This window comes from Dendrobates tinctorius, unplaced genomic scaffold (assembly GCF_039654945.1).
Source record: "Dendrobates tinctorius isolate UK_male_01 unplaced genomic scaffold, ASM3965494v1 ptg000102l, whole genome shotgun sequence".
Taxonomy (NCBI): Eukaryota; Metazoa; Chordata; class Amphibia; order Anura; family Dendrobatidae; genus Dendrobates; species Dendrobates tinctorius.
The window spans coordinates 21,381,709-21,404,323 of NW_027361770.1; the positions used below are offsets into that span (position 1 = coordinate 21,381,709).

A 22,615-nucleotide genomic window follows, 5' to 3' on the forward strand; every position below is an offset into this window, starting at 1 on the left:
GGCATAAACCACCATCTTTTATCTTTACGAAAAAGAACCCTGCTGCCACGGGAGAAACAGAAGGACGAATGTGTCCCTTACGGAAACTCTCGGAAATGTATTCCTTCATCACAGCCCGTTCTGGACCTGAAAGGTTATACAAGCGGGCCTTGGGCAATTTAGCACCTGGAACCAGGTCAATGGCACTATCAAATGGGCGGTGTGGTGGTAAAACCTCAGTCTCTTTTTCGGAGAAAACGTCTGTATAGTCTTTTAGGTACTCCGGAATACCTTCCAAACCCACGGACGACACAGACACAGTAACAAGACATTTTCCAGAACAATAGGGACCCCATTTAAAATGTCCCGAGATTCCCAATTAATCACAGGATTATGTAATTGTAACCAGGGGAACCCCAACACCAGTCCCGCAGGCAGGTTGTCCATAACAAAACATGAAATATGTTCCTGGTGCAAGAAACTCACTTTAAGGAGAAACTCTTCTTTACGAAATATGACATCATCCTTAGCCAGTGGTGTTTTGTCAATGGCAACAACGTGAATAGGAGTCTCCAACCTAACTGTCCCTAACTTAGACCTGGACACCAAGTCAGAGTCAATAAAGTTCAGCGACGATCCACAATCCACGAAAGCAGAAGTGACTGTGGAGACACTCCCACAACAAAGTTCCACTTGTAACAACATTTTAGAAAATGGAGAAAAGGGTACCTGAGAGCCTGGGTGTCCTCCACGACAATCACCCGGGCTCAGTCGCTTGCAGGTTGGTGGACAAGAAGGGCAATCCTTTTTCCACTGTCCAGAATCCCCACAGAAAAAACAGCACTTTCCCAAGCGCCGTTGTCTATTTCCTCTCTCCTTGAAGTCGATGGTTCCCATCTCCATGGTTTCCAAGGTAAGACTGGCTCCCCTTCCTTGAGAAAATAATGGGGTTTCAACCTGCATCACTCCCCTGGCCCGTAGCCTGCGATCCATTTGGACGGCTTGTGTCCTAGCCTCCTCCAGGGAATCAGGCAGAGGGTGGAGAGCCAAGGCATCTTTTAGATGTTCAGACAGGCCTCTACGGAACAAACCCTGGAGGGCGGCATCATTCCAGCAAACCTCAGCAGCCCAGCGTCTGAACTCTGAGCAGAACCACTCGGCTGAGTGCTTCCCCTGACACACACTCATCACCCTGTCCTCAGCCATACGCATCCGATCAGGCTCATCATAAATATGCCCCAAGGCCTCAAAAAATGCATCCACAGTCATACGGTCAGGGGCAGTGGTAGGAAGGGAGAAAGCCCAAGCCTGGGGAGCTCCCCTTAACAGAGACATAATGACCCCTACTCTCTGACTTTCATCCCCCGAAGAGTGTGGTCTCATTTAAAAAAAAAGCTTACAGCCCTCCTTGAACACTTTGAATTCCATTCTATCTCCAGAAAAAGTATCAGGTAACTTAACCAGAGATTCAGGGGAAATTACTGTAACCTCCCAAGCCCCTGATGATAAAACCCACTGCACAGTGTCAGCGATCAGCTGCTGAGACTGAGCCAGGGCTAGTTGTTCCCCCAGGAGTCTCTGAGACATCTGAGTCAGGTGCTTGACCTGATCAGCCAAGGCTTGTATGGGATCCATGAGTATAGCACACACCTTTTTTTTTTTTCCTCTTCAGAGGAAAAAAAAACTGAAATGGTCAGTTGTAATGTCAGGATCCTGTCAGCGTCAGCAACTGCCACGGCTGAGCAGGGTGACTTACCCACACTGCGGGAGAGCACAGCGCCCAATACGGTAGTGAAGGTTTAAGCAGACAGGACCTGAGGCACGGAAAATAGTTAGGAGTACCAGGACCTATGATCATGTGACTGCAGGGGGCGGGGCTTAGCGTCCTACTACTGCAGATGATGTAATATACCTACTGCAGGAATACTGTAGTAGAGGAGAGGAAACCGCAGCTCAGACAAGCAGAGGTCATACACGAGAGGGCGGTGCGGTACAAAAGGGATGAGCAGAGAATAGTCAAGTCACAAGCAGAGAGTCATACACGAGAGGGCGGTGCGGTACAAGAGGGACAGGCAGAACTCATAACAGGGACAGAACTGGATCAAAACCAAACAAACAACAAGTTATCAGGCACAAGCCACACGTACACAAGAGGTCAACTAACTCAGCCGAGGGCAGGAGCATAACTGACACCGGACCTAGGTCCAGTGAGCATTAAATAGCCACCCTCTGCCAGAGAGAGGCAGAAACAATTAACCCCCTGTCTGACCAGGACGGGCCAAAGCGAAACCCCATCCTGGATCATGACAGTAGCTCTTCAGCAGTCAGGTTCAGAGGTGTCCCTGCTGGTCTGGAGTGGGAACTGTGTTGTGTGTTGGTTTAACTGCTATAGAGATCCTTCGTTGCTCCCAAGCATGACATCACACTCCCTAGGAGGAAGGTAATGCCACTGTGGCGACCGTACTCCTGGGGGCACCACAAGTGCACTGATGCCCAGCCACTGCTAGATGATTCTGCTGGTACATTGACTCAGACCACTACATTCCCCTTGCACTCTACGCAGCCAGAATCTGACCCTGATGAAACTCAGGTTCCCCTTCCTGCATACTATACCACCTTGCACAGTGACAAAGAGTAAGGTGCAGATGAAAGTGCAGGTTCCTTGAGCAGGTGGGCGGGCATACTCATGGGCGACGGCACTTGCACAGGGCGCACCCGCCGTCAGACACACCGCCATACTATGAGGGGCCCTGTGCCATTGCCGTCGCCAACGAGTGGGCCCCCCTGCTTGCTCAGGATCACAGCACTTGCAAAGTTGAAATACCTCTCCCTTCTCCACCGCAGTGACATCTTCCGCGTTTCCTGACAGTGACATTCTGGTCAGAGAGTGCGATGACATCACGTCTGTACGCCCTCTGCCTAAACAGTCCAAGTGCTGTGAGATGGAAGATGGGGACGACTAGGACTCCAGACTAGTACAGGGATTCCCTAGTGAGGAGACTTATTTAATTGTTTTCAATGTTGGGACAGCTATTTTTGGGGAGCACTATACTCTGAAGAATGATATATGAGGCCCATCATACACTGGAGCATTCCAAAGGTAGACATCAGACACTGGAGCAGCATTTACAGGGCCCATTATGCACTGGAGCATTAGAAATGGGGCCCATTTTATATGGAGCATTATTTGGGCCCATAACACAGTGGAGCTTCATCCATGGGGACCAACATATACTGTAGCATTCTGTGGAGCTCATCATATACTGTTTCAAACATTATATGGGACCAATGATTCTGTATGGAGAAATATATGGGCCTCATTACTCTCTTTAGCGGTGGCCATAATACAGTATGGAGTAATATACTGTCCGTTTTTGGAGCTATTGGAGAATTTAAAATGGATATCAGTCATGAGATGTAAGAAGTGAAGTAACATAGTAACATAGTTTTGAAGGCTGAAGAAAGACCTTATGTCCATCTAGTTCAGCCTATTTTTAGTGCAGCTGTTCTGCATTGTTGATCCTGGGGAAGGCAACAAACCCACAGAGTAGAAGCCAATTTTCTCCATAGCGAAAAAAATTCCTTCCCCTAAGCTGGGTCAACCATGTACCTATAATATTATGTTATTCGTAAACTTCTATACTGTTACTCACAAGAAAAGCATCCATTCCTTTCTTAAATTCATTCAGTGAGTTGGCCATCACCACTTCCTCAGGAAGAGAATTCCAGAGCCTCACTGCTCTTACCGTGAAGAACCCTCTTCTATGCTGGTGCAGAAATTGTCTTTCCTCCAAACGAAGAGAATGCCCCCTTGTTCTTGTCACAGTCCTTGGTACAAACAGTTCATTGGAGAGATCTCTGTATTGCCCTCTAATATACTTGTACATATATATTAGGTCTTCCATAAGTCTTCTCTTTTCTAGAGTAAATAGACCTAATTTTGATAACCTTTCTGGGTATTGTAGTGAACCAACTCCATTTATCATTTTAGTAGCCCGCCTTTGAACACTTTCAAGTTTAGTAATGTCTTTCTTGAGCACCGGCGTCCAAAATTGCACACAATACTCCAAGTGTGGTCTGACGAGTGATTTGTACAGAGGGAGAATTATGTTTTCATCTCGTGTCCCCAGACCTCTTCTAATGCATCCCATGACCCTATTTGCATTGGTGACAGCTGCCTGACAATGGGCATTCCAATTTAGCTTCTTATTGACTAAGATGCCTAAGTCTTTTTCCATGTCTGATTTCCCCAGCAGTTTCCCATTTAGTAAGTAATTGTAGCATCTGTTTCTCCTTCCCATGTGCATAACCTTACACTTATCTGTGTTAAACCTCATTTGCCATTTTTCAGCCCAGTTCTCCAATTTACTCAAATCTGTCTGAAGTTGCAAGTTGTCCTCCTTTGTGTTAACTACCTTACATAGTTTTGTATCATCTGCAAATACTGATATTTTACTGTGTAAGCCATCCAGTAGATCATTAATAAATATATTAAATAGTAGGGGGCCCAATACAGAACCCTGTGGTACCTCACTAGTAACGCTGGCCCAATCTGAGTATGCACCATTAATACAGTCATATGTTAAAGTTTGGGCACCCCTATTAATGTTAACCTTTTTTCTTTATAACAATTTTGGTTTTTGCAACAGCTATTTCAGTTTCATATATCTAATAACTGATGGACTCAGTTATATTTCTGGATTCAAATGAGGATTATTGTACTAACAGAAAATGTGCAATCTGCATTTAAACAAAATTTGACCGGTGCAAAAGTATGGGCACCTCAACCTAAAAGTGACATTAATATTTCGTAGATCCTCCTTTTGCAAAAATAACAGCCTCTAGTCGCTTCCTGTAGCTATTAATGAGTTCCTGGATCCTGGATGAAGGTATTTGTGACCATTCCTGTTTACAAAACAATTCCAGTTCAGTTAAGTTTGATGGTGCCGAGCATGGACAGCCCGCTTCAAATCATCCCACAGATGTTCAATGATATTCAGGTCTGGGGACTGGGATGGCCATTCCAGAACATTGTAATTGTTCCTCTGCATGAATGCCTGAGTAGATTTGGAGCGGTGTTTTGGATCATTGTCTTGCTGAAATATCCATCCCCTGCGTAACTTCAACTTCGTCACTGATTCTTGCACATTCTTGTCAAGAATCTGCTGATACTGAATTGAATCCATGCGACCCTCAACTTTAACAAGATTCCCGGTGCCAGCATTGGCCACACATCCCCAAAGCATGATGGAACCTCCACCAAATTTTACTGTGGGTAGCAAGTGTTTTTCTTGGAATGCTATGTTTTTTAGCCTCCATGCATAACGCCTTTTTGTATGACCAAACAACTCAATCTTTGTTTCATCAGTCCACAGGACCTTCTTCCAAAATGTAACTGGCTTGTCCAAATGTGCTTTTGCATACCTCAGGCGACTCTGTTTGTGGCGTGCTTGCAGAAACGGCTTCTTTTGCATCATTCTCCCATACAGCTTCTCCTTGTGCAAACTGCGCTGTATTGTTGACCGATGCACAGTGACACCATCTGCAGCAAGATGATGCTTTAGGTCTTTGGAGGTGGTCTGTGGATTGTCCTTGACTGTTCTCACCATTCTTCTTCTCTGCCTTTCTGATATTTTTCTTGGCCTGCCACTTCTGGGCTTAACAAGAACTGTACCTGTGTTCTTCCATTTCCTTACTATGTTCCTCACAGTGGAAACTGACAGGTTAAATCTCTGGGACAACTTTTTGTATCCTTCCCCTGAAAAGCTATGTTGAATAATCTTTGTTTTCAGATCATTTGAGAGTTGTTTTGAGGAGCCCATGATGCCACTCTTCATAGGAGAATCAAATAGGAGAACTACTTGCAAGTGGCCACCTTAAATACCTTTTTTCATGATTTGATACACCTGGCTATGAAGTTCAAAGCTCAATGAGGTTACAAAACCAATTTAGTGCTTCAGGAAGTCAGTAAAAAGTAGTTAGAGGAGTGTTCAAATCAAGAAAATGATAAGGGTGCCCATACTTTTGCACCGGTCAAATTTTGTTTAAATGCAGATTGCACATTTTCTGTTAGTACAATAAACCTCATTTGAATCCAGAAATGTAACTGAGTCCATCAGTTATTAGATATATGAAACTGAAATAACTGTTGCAAAAACCAAAATTGTTATAAAGAAAAAAGGTTAACATTAATAGGGGTGCCCAAACTTTAACATATGACTGTAACCACTCTTTGTTTTCTATCACTAAGCCAGCTACCTACCCATCTACACACATTTTCCCCTAGCCCAAGCTTTCTCATCTTACTTACCAATCTTTTATGTGGGACAGTGTCAAATGCTTTAGAGAAGTCAAGATAAATGACATCCAATGATTCTCCTTGGTCCATTTGAGAGCTTACATCCTCATAGAAGCTGATCAGGTTAGTTTGACAGGAGCGATCCTTCATAAATGCATGTTGATATGGAGCTAAACATTTATTAACATTGAGATATTCCATAATGGTATCCCTTAGAAACCCTTCAAAAATTTTACCCACAACAGATGTTAAGCTTACCGGCCTATAGTTTCCAGGTTCCCTTTTACACCCCTTTTTGAATATTGGTACCACATTTGCTTGCCGCCAATCAAAAGGAACAGACCCTGTTTCTATAGAGTCTTTAAATATAAGGAATAGAGGCCTGTCCATAACATTACTTAACTCCCTTAATACCCGAGGGTGAAAGCCATCAGGGCCTGGTGATTTGTCAATTTTAATCTTACTAAGGCGGTTCTGCACTTCTTCCTGTGTTAGGCAGGTAATACTTAATGGGGAGTTTACGTTATCACTCTGCATTTCCCCTGGCAAATCATTTTCCTGTGTGAACACTTTTGAGAAAAAAGTATTTAAAACATTTACTTTTCCAAAATCGCTCTCTATGATTTCACCCTCGTTGTTCTTTAAAGGGCTGACACCATCAATTTTAATCATTTTACTGCTTATAGAATTAAAGAATACTTTGGGGTTTGTTTAACTTTCCTTAGCAATGAGTCTCTCAGTTTCCACTTTTGCTAAATGTATTTGTTTTTTACACATTGTATTTTTTTCTCTATAACTTTTTAATGCTTCTTCATTGCCTTCTTGTTTTAGCTTCTTAAATGCCTTGTTCTTGTTATTTAATGCCCTTTTTACATCCTTATTTAGCCACATTGGTGTTCTCCTGTTCCTAGCCCTTTTATTTCTGTACGGTATGGCTAGCTCGCAGTGGGTGTGTAAAACTGATTTAAAGGGAAGGTGCCGCAATTTTATATAATTTGCAAAAAAAGAGTAAGTAACAAAACATGTTGTTTCAGCAAATGTTGTACTAACCAGGATTTATGGTTTATTTGTAATAATGTTTTAATGTAGCCACTGGGCGCTGCCATCTTGATTTGCAGATCTGTGGAGGACTCATACAGTCTGCAAATATGGCCGTCCCTGGACATAGGAGACTGCGGTCGGTTCCCGACCCCACATTGCAGCCTCATTAGCAGTGAACTGGGCACGCCCCTATGGGCTGCACCATTCACTGCTGTAGGTGTGGCTGGGCACCATTTTACTGTAGCCCAGTGCTATCTGCTGAGCTCCACTTTCTGCACTGTGCTTCCTGCTCCAGCTCCCCTGTCCTCCTGCTCTGTCTCCGCCTCCTCACTCACAGCCCCAGTGATCTCCGGTAATCTGACACCTTCCTTTTTATGACAGCTTTTATGACTGTCTGAGGAGGACAGTGACATATACAGCCCATAGTCTAGTGTATAATTGGGGGGGGCTGGAAGTTTCACCAGTGTGGGCATATCTGTAATACTGTCTTGTGTGATACTGCCTGCTGAGCCGTGTATCTAATCCTCTCCTGTGTGATGCTGCCTGCTGAGCCGTGTATCTAATCCTATCCTGTGTGATACTGACCGCTGAGCCGTGTATCTAATCCTATCCTGTGTGATACTGACTGCTGAGCCGTGTATCTAATCCTATCCTGTGTGATACTGTCTGCTGAGCCGTGTATCTAATCCTCTCCTGTGTGATGCTGACTGCTGAGCCATGTATCTAATCCTATCCTGTGTGATACTGCCTGCTGAGCTGTGTATCTAATCCTCCCCTGTGTGATACTGCCTGCTGAGCTGTGTATCTAATCCTCCCCTGTGTGATACTGCCTGCTGAGCTGTGTATCTAATCCTCCCCTGTGTGATACTGACTGCTGAGCCGTGTATCTAATCCTCTCCTGTGTGATGCTGCCTGCTGAGCTGTGTATCTAATCCTCCCCTGTGTGATACTGCCTGCTGAGCTGTGTATCTAATCCTCTCCTGTGTGATACTGACTGCTGAGCCGTGTATCTAATCCTCTCCTGTGTGATACTGACTGCTGAGCTGTGCATCTAATCCTATCCTGTGTGATACTGCCTGCTGAGCTGTGTATCTAATCCTCTCCTGTGTGATACTGACTGCTGAGCCGTGTATCTAATCCTCTCCTGTGTGATACTGACTGCTGAGCTGTGCATCTAATCCTATCCTGTGTGATACTGACTGCTGAGCCGTGTGTCTAATCCTATCCTGTGTGATACTGCCTGCTGAGCCGTGTTTCTAATCCTCTCCTATGTGATACTGACTGCTGAGCCGTGTATCTAATCTTCCCCTGTGTGATACTGACTGCAGAGCTGTGTATCTAATCCTCTCTTGTGTGATACTGTCTGCTGAGCTGTGTATCTAATCCTATCCCATGTGATACTGTCTGCAGAGCTGTGTATCTAATCCTATCCTGTGTGATACTGTCTGCTGAGCCGTGTATCTAATCCAATCCTGTGTGATACTGCTCTCCTGAAATACTCTGTGCTGCTGTCACCCTGCTGGTTTTATGTGTGATCTACATGGTGGTATGAACTATATGGCGCCATTATGTGTGAAGTATATGGCGGTATTATGTGAGAACACTATGGCAGTATTATCTGCTAAAAGCATTCAAGGGTGGTTCTGGCTGAGCACCTGCACATGGGTCTGGGGTAATAGGTGCAGTCAGGGGAGGGCTGGTGAGGCAGCTGAAGAGAGGAGTCTCATTTTTATCTTTACTGTATGGCTACATTTCCCCCCAGCCTGCTTCCCAGCGTCACCCCGGACTGCGCCTGTCGCCTCGCTTTCACACATCGCCAGGACAGGATCCGAGGAGGGGAATGTGGTCTTTGCATGCAAAGTCTGGATCAGAACAGGCCATCAATCAGCAGAAATGTTTCCTGGATTTCTGTGGTGCTGTCACCCTGCTCCTCCCCCATATATCTCCCTCTGTGCCCCCCATAGACCAGCACACTGCTCTCCTGAAATACTCTGTGCTGCTGTCACCCTGCTCCTCCCCCATATAGCTCCCTCTGTGCCCCCCATAGACCAGCACACTGCTCTCCTGAAATACTCTGTGCTGCTGTCACCCTGCTCCCAGAATCCTTCCTGCCTGCCATCCTCGGTGACCGAAGACCCCATTCCTCTCCTCAGATCCTGTCCTGGCGATGTGTGAAAGCGAGGCGACAGGGGCCTGATATATGGTGGAAGGAGCAGGGCGACAGCAGCACTGGTCTATGGGGGGCACGCTGTTCGGTGCCAGGGATTGTACATAGAGTGCTGTGTTTTATACACGTGGATGGACCGTCTGCTTGTCTGCTCCACAGAAATCCAGAAAACATTTCTGCTGATTGATGGCCTGTTCTGATCCAGACTTTACATGCAAAGACAGTCAGTAACTTTGCAGGCCCCATCAAAATGGCGGCTCACTGTGTTCCTAGATGTCATAGGTTTTTGTGCCAGATTTCAGTAGCTGCTCCCCCTAGTGTTAACAAGTGGAAATGCCAAACTTTTTAAAATTATTCTTCATATTTTGCAAAATTAAAAACAAATGATAATATTTTTTAAGAAAATGTAAACATTAATTCTTTACATTTTTTCAATTGCTGAAAAAATTTTTTTGGATGGCACCTTACCTTTAAGTATTTAACATTTATTTTCTGTGCTCCTATTTTTGAGGACATTGTCCAAATCAATTCGGCGAAGGTCCTCTATAAGCTGATCAAACTTTGCTTTCCTGAAATTCAGCGTTTTTGTAACCCCCTTCCAGGGCACCTTACTGAAGGACAAGTGGAATTGTATTATATTGTGGTCACTGTTCCCTATGTTCCCATCGACTCGTACTTTCATTGTACTATACCGCTATTTCTCTGCCGTATCAGAGGATCATGAATTGCGGCATGTGTTAAAAGAGCCCAGTGACACTCTTTGGCCCAGTGCCCACGAAAATCTGAAGCCAGCACTACCCCTCCCACAATTTTAGCCAAGTAACCCTCAGTTTTCAATGCCTAACTATTATTATAAATTAAATTAAGGTTGAAAAGCTTAAGTAATAAGAATTGATGTTTTCGGCATTAAAATGGGCACTGTAGGTGTGTTTCCTGTCCTCCCCTCCCTGCCGACCTTGGTTTCCCATTGACTTGCATTGGGTTTCGTGTTTCAGTCGGCCTTCGACTTTTCACGATAATTGGCCGATTTCGTTCGACCCGACTTTTGGGAAAGTTGGGTTTCATGAAACCCGACTCGACCCGAAAAAAGGCAAAGTCGATCAACTCTAGTTCCCACGCTATTATTTTAATTATTTAAATATAAATTTACCGTATATACTTGAGTATAAGCCGACCCGAGTATAAGCCGACCCCCCTAATTTTGCCACAAAAAACTGGGAAAACTTATTGACTCAAGTATAAGCCTAGGGTGGGAAATGCTCCATAGATTATTCCCCCATATGCTGCCCCCATAAGAAGCTCCATAGATTATTCCCCCATATACTGCCCCCATAAGAAGCTCCATAGATTGTTCCCCCATATGCTGCCCCCATTAGAAGCTCCATATTGTTCCCCCATATACTGCCCCCATAAGAAGCTCCATATTGTTCCCCCATATGCTGCCCCCATTAGAAGCTCCATATTGTTCCCCCATATACTGCTCCCATAAGAAGCTCCATATTGTTCCCCCATATGCTGCCCCCATTAGAAGCTCCATATTGTTCCCCCATATACTGCCCCCATTAGAAGCTCCATATTGTTCCCCCATATACTGCCCCCATTAGAAGCTCCATAGATTATTCCCCCATGTGCTGCCGCTGCTGCTGCATGTAAAAATAAAAAAAATGACATACTCACCTCTCCGTCGCTGGGTGTCAGATACTCACCTGTCCTGCGTCCATGGCTGCTCACCGCTATCTGCCACATCATCAGTCAGTGACGTTCAGACTGCAGGGGGCGCAGCGCACACTAATCACGTCACCGCGCCCTCTGCTGTCTGAAGTCACTGACCGATGACAGACAGCAACAAGCAGCTATGGATGCAGGACATGTGAGTATCGCTATACTTACCCATCCTGACACTGTGTCTTGAGCCCCCAGCTTGTCCGCGCTCTCTCTTCCTGCCTTCAGCGGTCACGTGGTGCCGCTCATTAAAACTCATGAATATGCGATATTCATGAGTTTTAATGAGCGGCACCACGTGACCGCTGAAGGCAGGAAGAGAGAGCACGGGGAGAAGCTGGGGGCTCAAGAGACAGCGTCAGGATGGGTAAGTATGACCTGACACCGCCACCCCCCTCCCCCTCTGACCCCCCCCGGTGTATATGACTCGAATATAAGCCGAGAGGGGGACTTTCAGCCCAAAAAAACGGGCTGAAAATCTCGGCTTATATTCGAGTATATACGGTAATGTAAATAAAAGAAAAAAAATTGTGTGGGCTCCCATGTAATTTTCACAGCAAGCAGAGGGAAAGCTGATGGCTGAGGGCTGATGTTAGTATTCTGGGACTCTGGGAAGGAGCCAATAGCCATAAATGTTTCCAGGCTATTAATATGAGCTCACATGAGCCTTTACTGGCTAGTTTACAGGGGGACCTCCAAAAAATAGACATAGTTTCCCCTATAAAATCTACCTAGCAAAGACTAGACAGTCAGCTGTGGGCTGCTGATATTAATAGCCTAGGAAGGGGTCATGGATATTGGCCCCCTTTCAAACTAAAAACATCAGCCATCAGCTGCCTCAGAAAAGGTGCAGCTGTAAGATACACCATATTTGGAGCTTAGCCTCAGTCTTCTCACTTGCCCTGTAGCAGTGGCAAGTGGGGTAATGGTTGGGGGTTTGATGTCACCTTTGTATTGTCAGGTGATATGAAGCCCACAGGTTAGTAATGGAGAGGCACCTATAAGATGCCCCAATTACTATCCGCTAGTGAAATTATAAAAAAACACACAGAATAAAGTCCTTTATTTGAAATAATCACACAGACCCCTTTATTGAATCTAAATTTAACCATACTCACTGAACGCCTAATCCACTGAGACCAACGTATCCTATAACAAAAATAAAATTTTAAACCACAATATTCCACACCTGTCTGCAGATAAGATAATAATCCATATTTTCCCACAAAGATCCTGTTGACTTTGAGAACTTTCACTGATGTGACTGCTCTCAAAGACATCCACTATACACTATCACAGGAGGTAATCACTCCTGCAGTGTATAGCACTGAGCTGCCGTGAAAGAGGTCACACGAGTTCATGAGCTGATGAGCTCCTGTGCTCTCACTTATGGCACCACCGCTGTGTGAGAAAGTTCACCAGAGTTCATCATGAACTTGTGTGACCTCTTTCACAGCAGCTCAGCACTTTACACTATGGGAGCGATGATGCTCCTGTCAGTGTATCGCTGGTGGCTGGTTAGAGCAGTCACATCTCCCGATGTGACTGTTCTACATTTGAAATTGTTGTGGGACACTCAGGATTACTTGGACTACGCCAGACAGGTGAGTATATGGTGGTTTATTATGTTTGATTTTTTATAGGAGACATGGTTATTGGGTATTGAGTGTTAAGGAAAGTATATGTTTGTTTTTTATTTTACATTTTTTGTAGGAGGATTTGGTGTTAGGTGAGTATAAAGTGTTTTTAATTTTTATTTGAATACTAGCTGAAGAGCCCAGCGTTGCCTGGGCATAGTAACGAACTGCGGTTAGTTATAACAAATTATAATGATTATATTGCACATAAAAACTGTGCATCTAATCCTTTCCTGTGTGATACTGACTGCTGAGCCATGTTTCTAATCCTATTCTGTGTGATACTGTCTGCTGAGCCGTGTATCTAATACTATCCTGTGTGATACTGACTGCTGAGCTGTGTATCTAATCCTATCCTGTGTGATACTGACTGCTGAGCTGTTTATCTAATCCTATCCTGTGTGATACTGACTGCTGAGCCGTGTATCTAATCCTATCCTGTGTGATACTGGGCTTCCCCTGCAGTCTGTGTCAGAGGGTGGTCTGTGTTGGCACGGTAATAAATTGTGTTATTTCCAGCTTTACAGAAGGACGATAACACCATAGAAGTGATAAGAATAATAGGCCTCAGTTACCACAACTGTCTACAAAGAAAACTGTTGCTGATAGCAACCAATCACAGCTCATTTTTCATCTTTTAAACAGCTCTGGGACAGCATGGCGAGTTTTGAGTGGCGACTTTTGTGTTTTGACTTTTATGTGGTGTATGCGTGGTGAAATGTGTGCTGAGGGTGGTATATGTGTTTAAGCACGTGGTAGTGTGTGGTGCATTTTGTGTGTGTTTTCATATCTCCGTGTGTGGTGAGTATCTCATGCCAGGGCCCCACCTTAGCAACTGTATGGTATATACTCTTTGGCGACATCGCTCTCATTCTTTCTGTCCCCCTTGTTCACATCTGGCAGCTGTCAATTTGCCTCCAACACTTTTCCTTTCACTTTTTCCCCATTATGCAGATAGGGGCAAAATTGTTTGGTGAATTGTAACGCGCGGGATTAAAATTTCACCTCACAACATAGCCTATGACGCTCTCGGGGTCCAGACGTGTGACTGTGCAAAATTTTGTGGCTGTAGCTACGACAGTGCAGATGCCAATACATACACTTTTTCCCATTATGTAGATAGGGGCAAAATTGTTTGGTGAATTGGAACGCGCGGGGTTAAAATTTCGCCTCACAACATAGCCTATGACGTTCTTGGGGTCCAGACGTGTGACTGTGCAAAATTTTGTGGCTGTAGGTATGACGGTGCAGATGCCAATACATACACTTTTTACCCATTATGTAGATAGGGGCATAATTGTTTGGTGAATTGGAACGCGCGCGGTTAAAATTTCACCTCACAACATAGCCTATGATGCTCTCGGGGTCCAGACGTGTGACTGTGCCAAATTTTGTGGCTGTAGCTGTGACGGTGCTGTGTCTTTTATACAATCTAACTATGGGGTTAGTAATAGAGAGGCATCTTATAGATGCCTCTCTATTACTAACCAGTGGGCTAGATGTCATAGGCCATAAAACAGCTGACATTAACCCCACAAATATTACCCCACTTGCCACTGCACCAGGGCAACTGGGAAGAGCTGGGCAAAATGCCAGAATAGGCACATCTAATAGATGCAACTTTTCTGGGGTGGCTGTGGGCTGCTATTTTTAGGCTGGGCAGGCCAATATCCATGGCTCCTTTCCAGTCTGAGAATACCAGCCCCAAGCTGTCTGATTTAGCTTGGTTGATTGTCAAAAAATGGTGGGCAAGGGGACCTCTCTATTCTTGATAATCAGTCATGATAAAGCTGACAGCTGAGGGTTGCAGGCTGCAGCTGTAATTTTTGCCTGCAGTGGTTGTCAAAAATAGAAGAAACCCCAGGTCTTTTTTTACATTAATTTATTTATAGAACAGGCACCGGCTTATGAATACTCCCATCAGTGGCACCTGCTCTTGCTGTTATGAGCGACAACAGGGGTAGGTTCTCTCATCAGCCAACGACTCCAACTGGCGATAATAATCTTAGCGCCGATCAGAGCCTGTGTTTTCTGAGCTGTCATGCAAATGACAGCATGGCACACAACGGATGTTCCGGCCCCCATTTATCTGAATGGGGTCCGGGTTCGGGTACTGTTTGGGTACTAGAACCAAAGTTTTTTTTACAAGTTTGGCTGAACCCGCAGGACCCGAATATCCACGGGTTTGCCCATGACTATCTACTTGCCTTTTTGCTACCTGTGTTCTGCTGTTCTGCTGCCGTTAGTGCTCATGGGTCACACTAAGAAGGGCATCTACTCTCTTTTCATCATGTCATCTATACTTTACTACTCCTCACGGGGCTTTCAGTGTTGGCCCTACAGTGCAAGAATTTGCATGTCTGACCATTCATATTTTTATTATATTTTCTGTGCTTGTCGATTGAATTGTTAGTAATATTCTGTTGTTGCTGGGAAGAGTGCTCTTTTGATGGTACACAAACATGAAATAACTCTTCAAATAGGGATACTTTTTATTTCTTATTGACACTTCATAGCACAGTTAACCTGTTCCGTTTATCTAAATGAAGAGATAATATTGGACAGTTTGATAAAAAAAAGCCATTGTAATTGTTTAATCATTTTGAAAATAGCAAACCTGTTGCGGATACCAAAAAAAGTTTATCACTTCTATTTGAGAAATCATTACTTAATCACTTTCAGAGCAGCTAACCTGATAATCGTCCATATATAAAGAGATACATTTTTGACTATTTGTGAAAAAAGCTATTGCTTCTATACAGTATTTAGCAAAGAACAAAGCTCTTGATTTTCCCTACACAGGGAAATTTTTTATACCACCCCATGTGACATACCCATGATTTAATTTATTCGCTCCACCTGTGTATAAGCAACAGCAAAGCAGGCATCTGCCACTAAAATGTGATATGTATTTAGCCATTTTTACAACTCAAGTAGCCTAAGAAGATTGTTACTGCAGTGTTGATAAATGGGCTGTTGGTTACCACTGGTTACTATCCATTTTCTCCAAGCCAAATATGTTGAGATCACCTAGTCATTGCTAAAGGAAAAATATCTAATTGTAATACAGTATTGAAATTTGTAGCATTTTTATATGGTACAGGTCAAATGTCTTGCGAAAATTTGTCGAAGTGGGAAAATTTGAATTTCAAATGATTTTTCCATCTCTACTTTTTTTTATGTCCACTGCTAAGTATATTTAATAAATTACATAAAGAAGTTGTTATATGCTGTTTGGACCAAAGATTTTTTTCTAAATATTCTCTTTAGTCTTCTAAAGAAACAAGTTCTTTCATCTGAGAGTTTATATATTTAGGCCCCAATTCATCAAGACTAGCATTGTTCATTTGAGGAAAAGTCATTGTTGGTGGCAGATATGCCTGACTCCAATAAATGTGATAAGTGGTGTGCTCTTTACTAAGCCTTACCACTAACCTTACACCAGATTGGAGTAAGATTTCTGATATAAGTCATGCCACAGCTTGTTATGAATTAGACGAGCTGTGGTGTCACCCCCATTGTGCCCTATCATTCCCCAGCTCCACCCATTTTGGCAGAACTGGATGAAACTGGCATAAAACACCTAAAGTTGCAAAATGTTAGGTGAAAACATTTTGAAGAATTGGGGCCTAAATATCCACCTTTGCCTTGCCTTTAATTTGCTCCTGTTGCTTTCTCAATCTTTCTTAACAGGTTTACAAGTTTCACTCAGGCTTTCAAGATTGCCTTTTGTGTGTGATTTTGTTGTAATCACTGCTTCATCCCAAAAATCTTCTGTGGCATTGACTGAAAAACTTAATTGTTCCCAGGCATTAAAGAAGTTGTCCACTACTTTATCATTGATGACCTATCCTGTTCTCTGTGTTGGCGACTGTGGGCCGGAGCTGCTCAATTGTGGAGCTGTTCCATTTTATGATTGTGGATGCAGCAAGGTACTGCACAACTGCCTCCTATTCAAGTCAATAGGAGATACAGTACCCTTCTGCTGCTACTATCAGAAGAAGGAGCAGATTCGCAATTGACTAGCTCCTGGTGGCAGACGGTACCACCAACACAGAAAACAGCTGATCGGCGGCAGTGCTGAGTCTTGAACTCTGACAAATCAGATATTGATGAGCTATCCTAAGGATGGGTCTTCAATGATAAAGTAATGGACAACCTCTTTAAATAAATTAAATAAGTTGGAATGATTGCATCTACATTGATTGGTTGCAACATACATAGGATGTCATCTCACATTGTATAAGTTTTGCTTTTCTGTAATAGTTTTGCTGCTTTCTAGGTAAAGCTTTGCAAACATTTGAAATGTTAAAACAGAAATATAGAAATGTGCAAAAATGTATGCCGACTTGAACCAAATCGCTTATCCCCAACCATGAAATATCATGTGACACTGCTTAAAATTTTATGATTGCACAGAACCCTCAGGGTTTTAATGTTAGACATCTGCTTTCTGCCAATGAGTTTTAAACTATTTATATTTGACATCTGTTATCTATGGAGATTGAAAATCAGATGGGTTAACAAGGTTGATTACATTTTTAGGTGTTGTATCTTGTAAAACAATTCCAAATTGATCCTATTCCATTTAACTTTATTAAGCTTTGATTTGAATCTATCTTTACTTGTGTGTGATATTCAAAAATAACTGTTAGGCTATGTTCACATATCTGTGACACATGTGTGAGCTGTCCTTTTCTTTCTATATGCTAAGTTCAGACTTCCTGCTCTGATGAGACCCGGAAGTTTCCACACATGCGTGTGCAAGATCATGGCGCATGTCGTGACATCATAACATTGTGACCTTACTTCTGCTTGCCCTCTTAGGCCTCATCAGAGCGGAATACCCGGTCTAACATGAAGAGCCCTGAGGATTCAGTGCTCAGTGATGGTGATAAGAAAATGGATTGAGGACCAGATGGGTGACAGTTAGGAGCAAAGGGGCTGGAGAACTGAGTGGTAAGTATTTTTTTTTTGTTTTGTACATGTTACATTTATCATTCTCTGGGGTCAAGAGAGATTCTATCACATAATAAAGGATACTCAATTTGTGGAGAATGACTTTGCTGCAAATCAAATTTCTTGGAGAAATACACACGATTGACGAAGTCGAAGTTTGCCAGTTCTACTCATCTCTAGTTAGAATACTTATCTCCCAGACCTGAGTGGTTCATCATCTACACGTGCTGCCTCCCCCCAGTGATTTCATGAAATTGTTTATGTCACATGAGCATTTTAGTTTACCAACAGCCTATGATGGTCTGCTGCCTTCACAGTTCCATCAAATGGAACAAATCTGTCTAAAGGGACTGTGAAGACTGCAGCCCATCATTGTCTGTCTGACAGAACTATGAAGGCTGTAGCCTATCTAGGGCCATCTTATGGAACTGTGAAGTTTTAAGCCCATCAGTGACCACTGATAGATTGCAGTGCTCAAGTGGCATAAACAATGTCATGAGATTGCCAGCACTAAAAAGGGTTAATCTATTGTGAAAAATATATTTATAGCCCAACAGTCATATCCCCATAAGTTCTGAGTGAAGAGCACTTATTAGATGGAAAAATGTACACAGGAATAAGTAAATCATATGTATATCGTGTATTTTTTAATGTAAAATAGGCATTCACTACTGTATGAAATTGAGGAGGACATAGAGATACAAGATTGAAGAGGACTGGGAAGATGTAACCTTCAAGTGATGTCAAGTGTCGTCAGAAGTACATCACAATTTTTAATTCATAAAGGCAGAAAAAGAAGTTATTAATACTGAATGTAAAAAGTAAAACTTAAAAATAAGTAGAATAACGCTACATGAAAAATACCATTGTTTTGTATTTATAATAGCTAAAGTAGGCTGATGACTTCATAATGGTGGATCTCCTATTAGAAAGTAAAAGCTTTCAAAATAAAGGTAAAAATATTATTTTGGAATACTGTAAACTTTTTCCTTGATTTTCAGAGTTGTTTTCTACTAACAGCACAAAATTAGAATTTCCTAAAATTTGTCAAATGTATGAATATTTTTGCACTGTTAGCTCATTCTACAGCATTTTCTTGTGTGTATATAGTTGAAATGTTGTATTGTAGTGTTACTTATTTTTTTTTTTTACTTAAAAAAGAATTTTAACAGGTTTGAGAATGTTAAACAGTCCTCATCATAAAATAGTGGCTTCAAAGCTGAGTAAAACAAAGTTTTATATTTTGATTATCCTCTTTATTGTGGAGATTTTAAGTAGTAAAGTTTAGATATAATCCATAAAAAACTGAGCTGGGCATTATAAGAAATTTTTCTCTAGGGACAGGTACTTCTTCCCATGATTTAATCAGTCATCAAGTCCCTCTAACAGCTGCGTTTGGATCCGAAATCCACCCACGACTGTTAACAAGTTAAATACCGCTGTCTTTGACAGCAGCATTTAACACGCACCAGCAGAAAGCGCTCTGCAAGTCCCACCTATTAGTACACTTGTCACATGATCGTGGTCTGCAGAAGATCCCCGAGCCTGTCACTACAATGCTCCTGTGAACGGCCGTCTTTTGGCGGAAGCACTGCTATGTGTAGCACAGGCAATTGGACGATTGCTGCTTCAAGTCTCCTAAGGGGACTTTTGAATAAAGTAAAAAGTGAATTTAAAAAAAAAAATATAAAAAAAATAAAAAAACACAGAAATCCAACTTCATATGAACAGCATATTGTCACCACCATCATTGGGGACACTACACTGTGTTCCAAAATTATTATGCAAAAAATATTTCCTCATATTTTCTCTAAATTACCTATATGAATTGCAGTCATTGTTATTTTCCAGTCATCTACTATTCTAGTATAATTGCAATGTTTTTGAACAAACTGTCTATGAAAACAGTATATTTTTAAAAATAATAAACACTCAAAATGCATGTTCCAAATTATTATGCACAGCAGAGTTTTCAACCTTTTTATTTATATTTTGAACAAAAAAATGGTCAATTGTGAAATTATAAGCATTATCAGCTTATTACAAAATGAAATCAATCAGTTTTCAAGTCAAAACTTTATTCTAGGTGATGTTACATTTGCACATAGGACCCCTTGTTCGAAAGAAGCTTCTGAACTCTCTCGTCCATTGAATTTGTCAGTTTTTGGATGGTTTGTGCTTCAATTGTTTTGCATGTGGACAGAATACCCTCCCAGAGCTGTTGCTTAGATGTGAACTGCCTCCCGCCATCATAGACACTCCTTTTGATGATGCTCCAGAGGTTCTCAATGGGGTTGAGGTCAGGGGAAGATGGTGGCCACACCATAAGTTTGTCCTCTTTTATGCCCATAGCAGCCAGAGATGCAGATGTGTTATTTGCAGCATGAGACGGTGCATTATCATGCATGAAAATGATCTTGCTGCGGAAAGCACGGTTCTTCCTCTTGAACCATGGCAGGAAGTGCTGTTTTAGAAACTCCACATAGATTATGGAGTTCATCTTTACCCCTTCAGGGATCCTAAAGGGGCCGACAATTTCTCTCCCCATGATTCCAGCCCAAAACATTACTCCACCTCCTCCTTGTTGGGACCTTAGCCGTGTAAAAATGGGGTGTCCATCAACCAGCCATCCTCCACTCCTTCCATCTGGACCATCGAGCGGTGAACAAAACAGTTTGGAAGTCAGTTTTCATGTATCGCTTGGCCCACTGGAGCCGTTTCTGCTTGTGTGCAGTGGATAGAGGTGGTCGACAGGATGGCTTACGCACAGCTGCAGACCTCTGAAGGACCCTGCACCTTGTTGTTCGGGGGGCGGTGGAGGCACCAGCAGCTTCAAAAACTTGTCTGCTGCTATGACAAGGCATTTTTGCAGCTGCTCTTTTAACCTGACGCAATTGCCTGTGGGAAAGAGTCCTCAATTTTTCCTTATCAGCACGCACATGTGTGTGTGCTGGGAATCAGCTACACACTTCTTGATTGTGCGATGATCACGATGAAGTGTCTTGGCAATGTTGATTGTAGTCATGCCTTGACCTAAATACTCCACAATTTGTTGCTTCTCAGCAGCCGACACATCCTTTTTCTTTCCCATTTTGGCAAAAAATGTAGGCTGCTTAATAATGTGGAACAGCCTTCTTAAGTAGTCTTGCCTTTATTTGGACACACCTGCCAAAGTAATTTGCACAGGTATCTGCAATTGCTTTCAGTGATATAAAGAGCCCTGACACACATCACCATCAATGAGTTTAAATGACAACCAAAAAAATTCTAACCTTATCACTCCTAAACTCTTTTTGCATAATAATTTGGAACACAGTTTAGAACAGACACGTTTACAGCTCAAAAGCTCTTAATCAGTGAGCTTTTGAGCTCGATACGTGTCTGTTCTAGTGTCCCTAATGATGGTGGTGACAATATGCTGTTCATATGAAGTTGGATTTTAATCACATTATCTAATAATGAAAAATCTCAAGGAACCAAGAGCTGGATTTTTTTCTCTTCATTGGATTTCCTTCTTGCTGCACTGCAGATGTCCGTGCTTGGATTCCTGGAGCAACAGTGGGGTGAGCTGACTTTTCCTTTTCGTAATCTCTATATTAAATTGTAGACTTCTATAACATCCTTATTATGGGGCAAAACATAAATGTATAAGTGTTCTGTATTCTACTTTGGCCCACTGTCAAGGTTAGCTGCCATTCAGCCTCGAGCAGGCATACCCAGCTGTACAAGACTCTTGAGCAACATCTGATACAGCACCAATACTTAAAAAAATGCAAATCCCTTCTACCTACCTTTATGATAGCAAACACATATCAAACAAAACAGATGTGAAGTTTCCATAGATGCATCTGTGCCATGATAAGATTGGTACCTGACCTGTGTCTTTACATTTAGGGATATTTGTAGAAACAAAATACAAGACCACAATATATTTTAGGTGCATTTTATTATCATTAATGAACAAGCATTTATTTGCTGAATTAAAAAATGGGACATGTACTACTAGACAAGTTTTGTAAATTGGTATTCTCTATTTCTCATCTAACTCTTGACCGATGTTGAAAGCGGTAAGTTCTGTGATTTGCTTCTTTGAAATAGAGGAATGAAATCTAAATGCTTCAATGCATCAGAAGGGAGGATTTTAATGAGAAGTAAGTAATAAGTCCATTAGTAGGTATATGTTTGCATAGCAGTTGACAGAAAGAATATTGAAATAATCTTACAATTTGAATTATCTAGTAATTATCAACGTAGAAGAAGAAGAGCTTGTAGTGAAACATAGAAAATAGTCTCCAAATGCAAGCAATTAGAACATTTCAGGATGGCATGGCTTTATCTTAATCTCTGCCAATCACTGGAAGGTTAAAGCAGCGGGTTATTTGAAAGCCCTAAACAGAGAAAGACAAAATAAATGCTTCAAGGTGACGATTTCAATTGTTATTGTGAAAACACAGAAAAACCCTAAGGTTGGGGAAGTACTCTACAGTTCTGAAATATGTTGTTGAGTTCCCAAGCTGGAAAAAAGGATACCCAAAGAGGCAGATCATTATATAATAAGATATATTTGGGGAATCCAATGTAAGGCTATATTCACACTTAGCGGATTCATTGCAGAAATTTGACTGTGAATGGGGTTGCTTTTACAGCATCCACATGGAAATTTCTGTAGCAATCAATAGTGGATAACATTGCCGACCTTGTTTGCTCTAACTACACCATGGATGGGCTACGATAAGCCCAATGACACCAAAGAAGTGCAAAAATGTATTAAAATACATATCTTTATTGACTAAACTTAAAAATCTAAAAAGT

General features: G+C 42.3%; 1 long non-coding RNA gene across 1 annotated transcript in view; it reads left to right on the plus strand.

Moving 5' to 3' along the window:
- Positions 1–19,050, plus strand: part of LOC141099746 (uncharacterized) — a 103,529-nt gene extending 84,479 nt beyond the window's left edge. The window contains exons 2-3 of the long non-coding RNA XR_012234515.1: positions 17,672–17,803; positions 18,465–19,050. This is a non-coding gene — a long non-coding RNA (uncharacterized lncRNA). The remainder of the gene's footprint in view (positions 1–17,671; positions 17,804–18,464) is intronic.
- Positions 19,051–22,615: the final 3,565 nt, after the last annotated feature.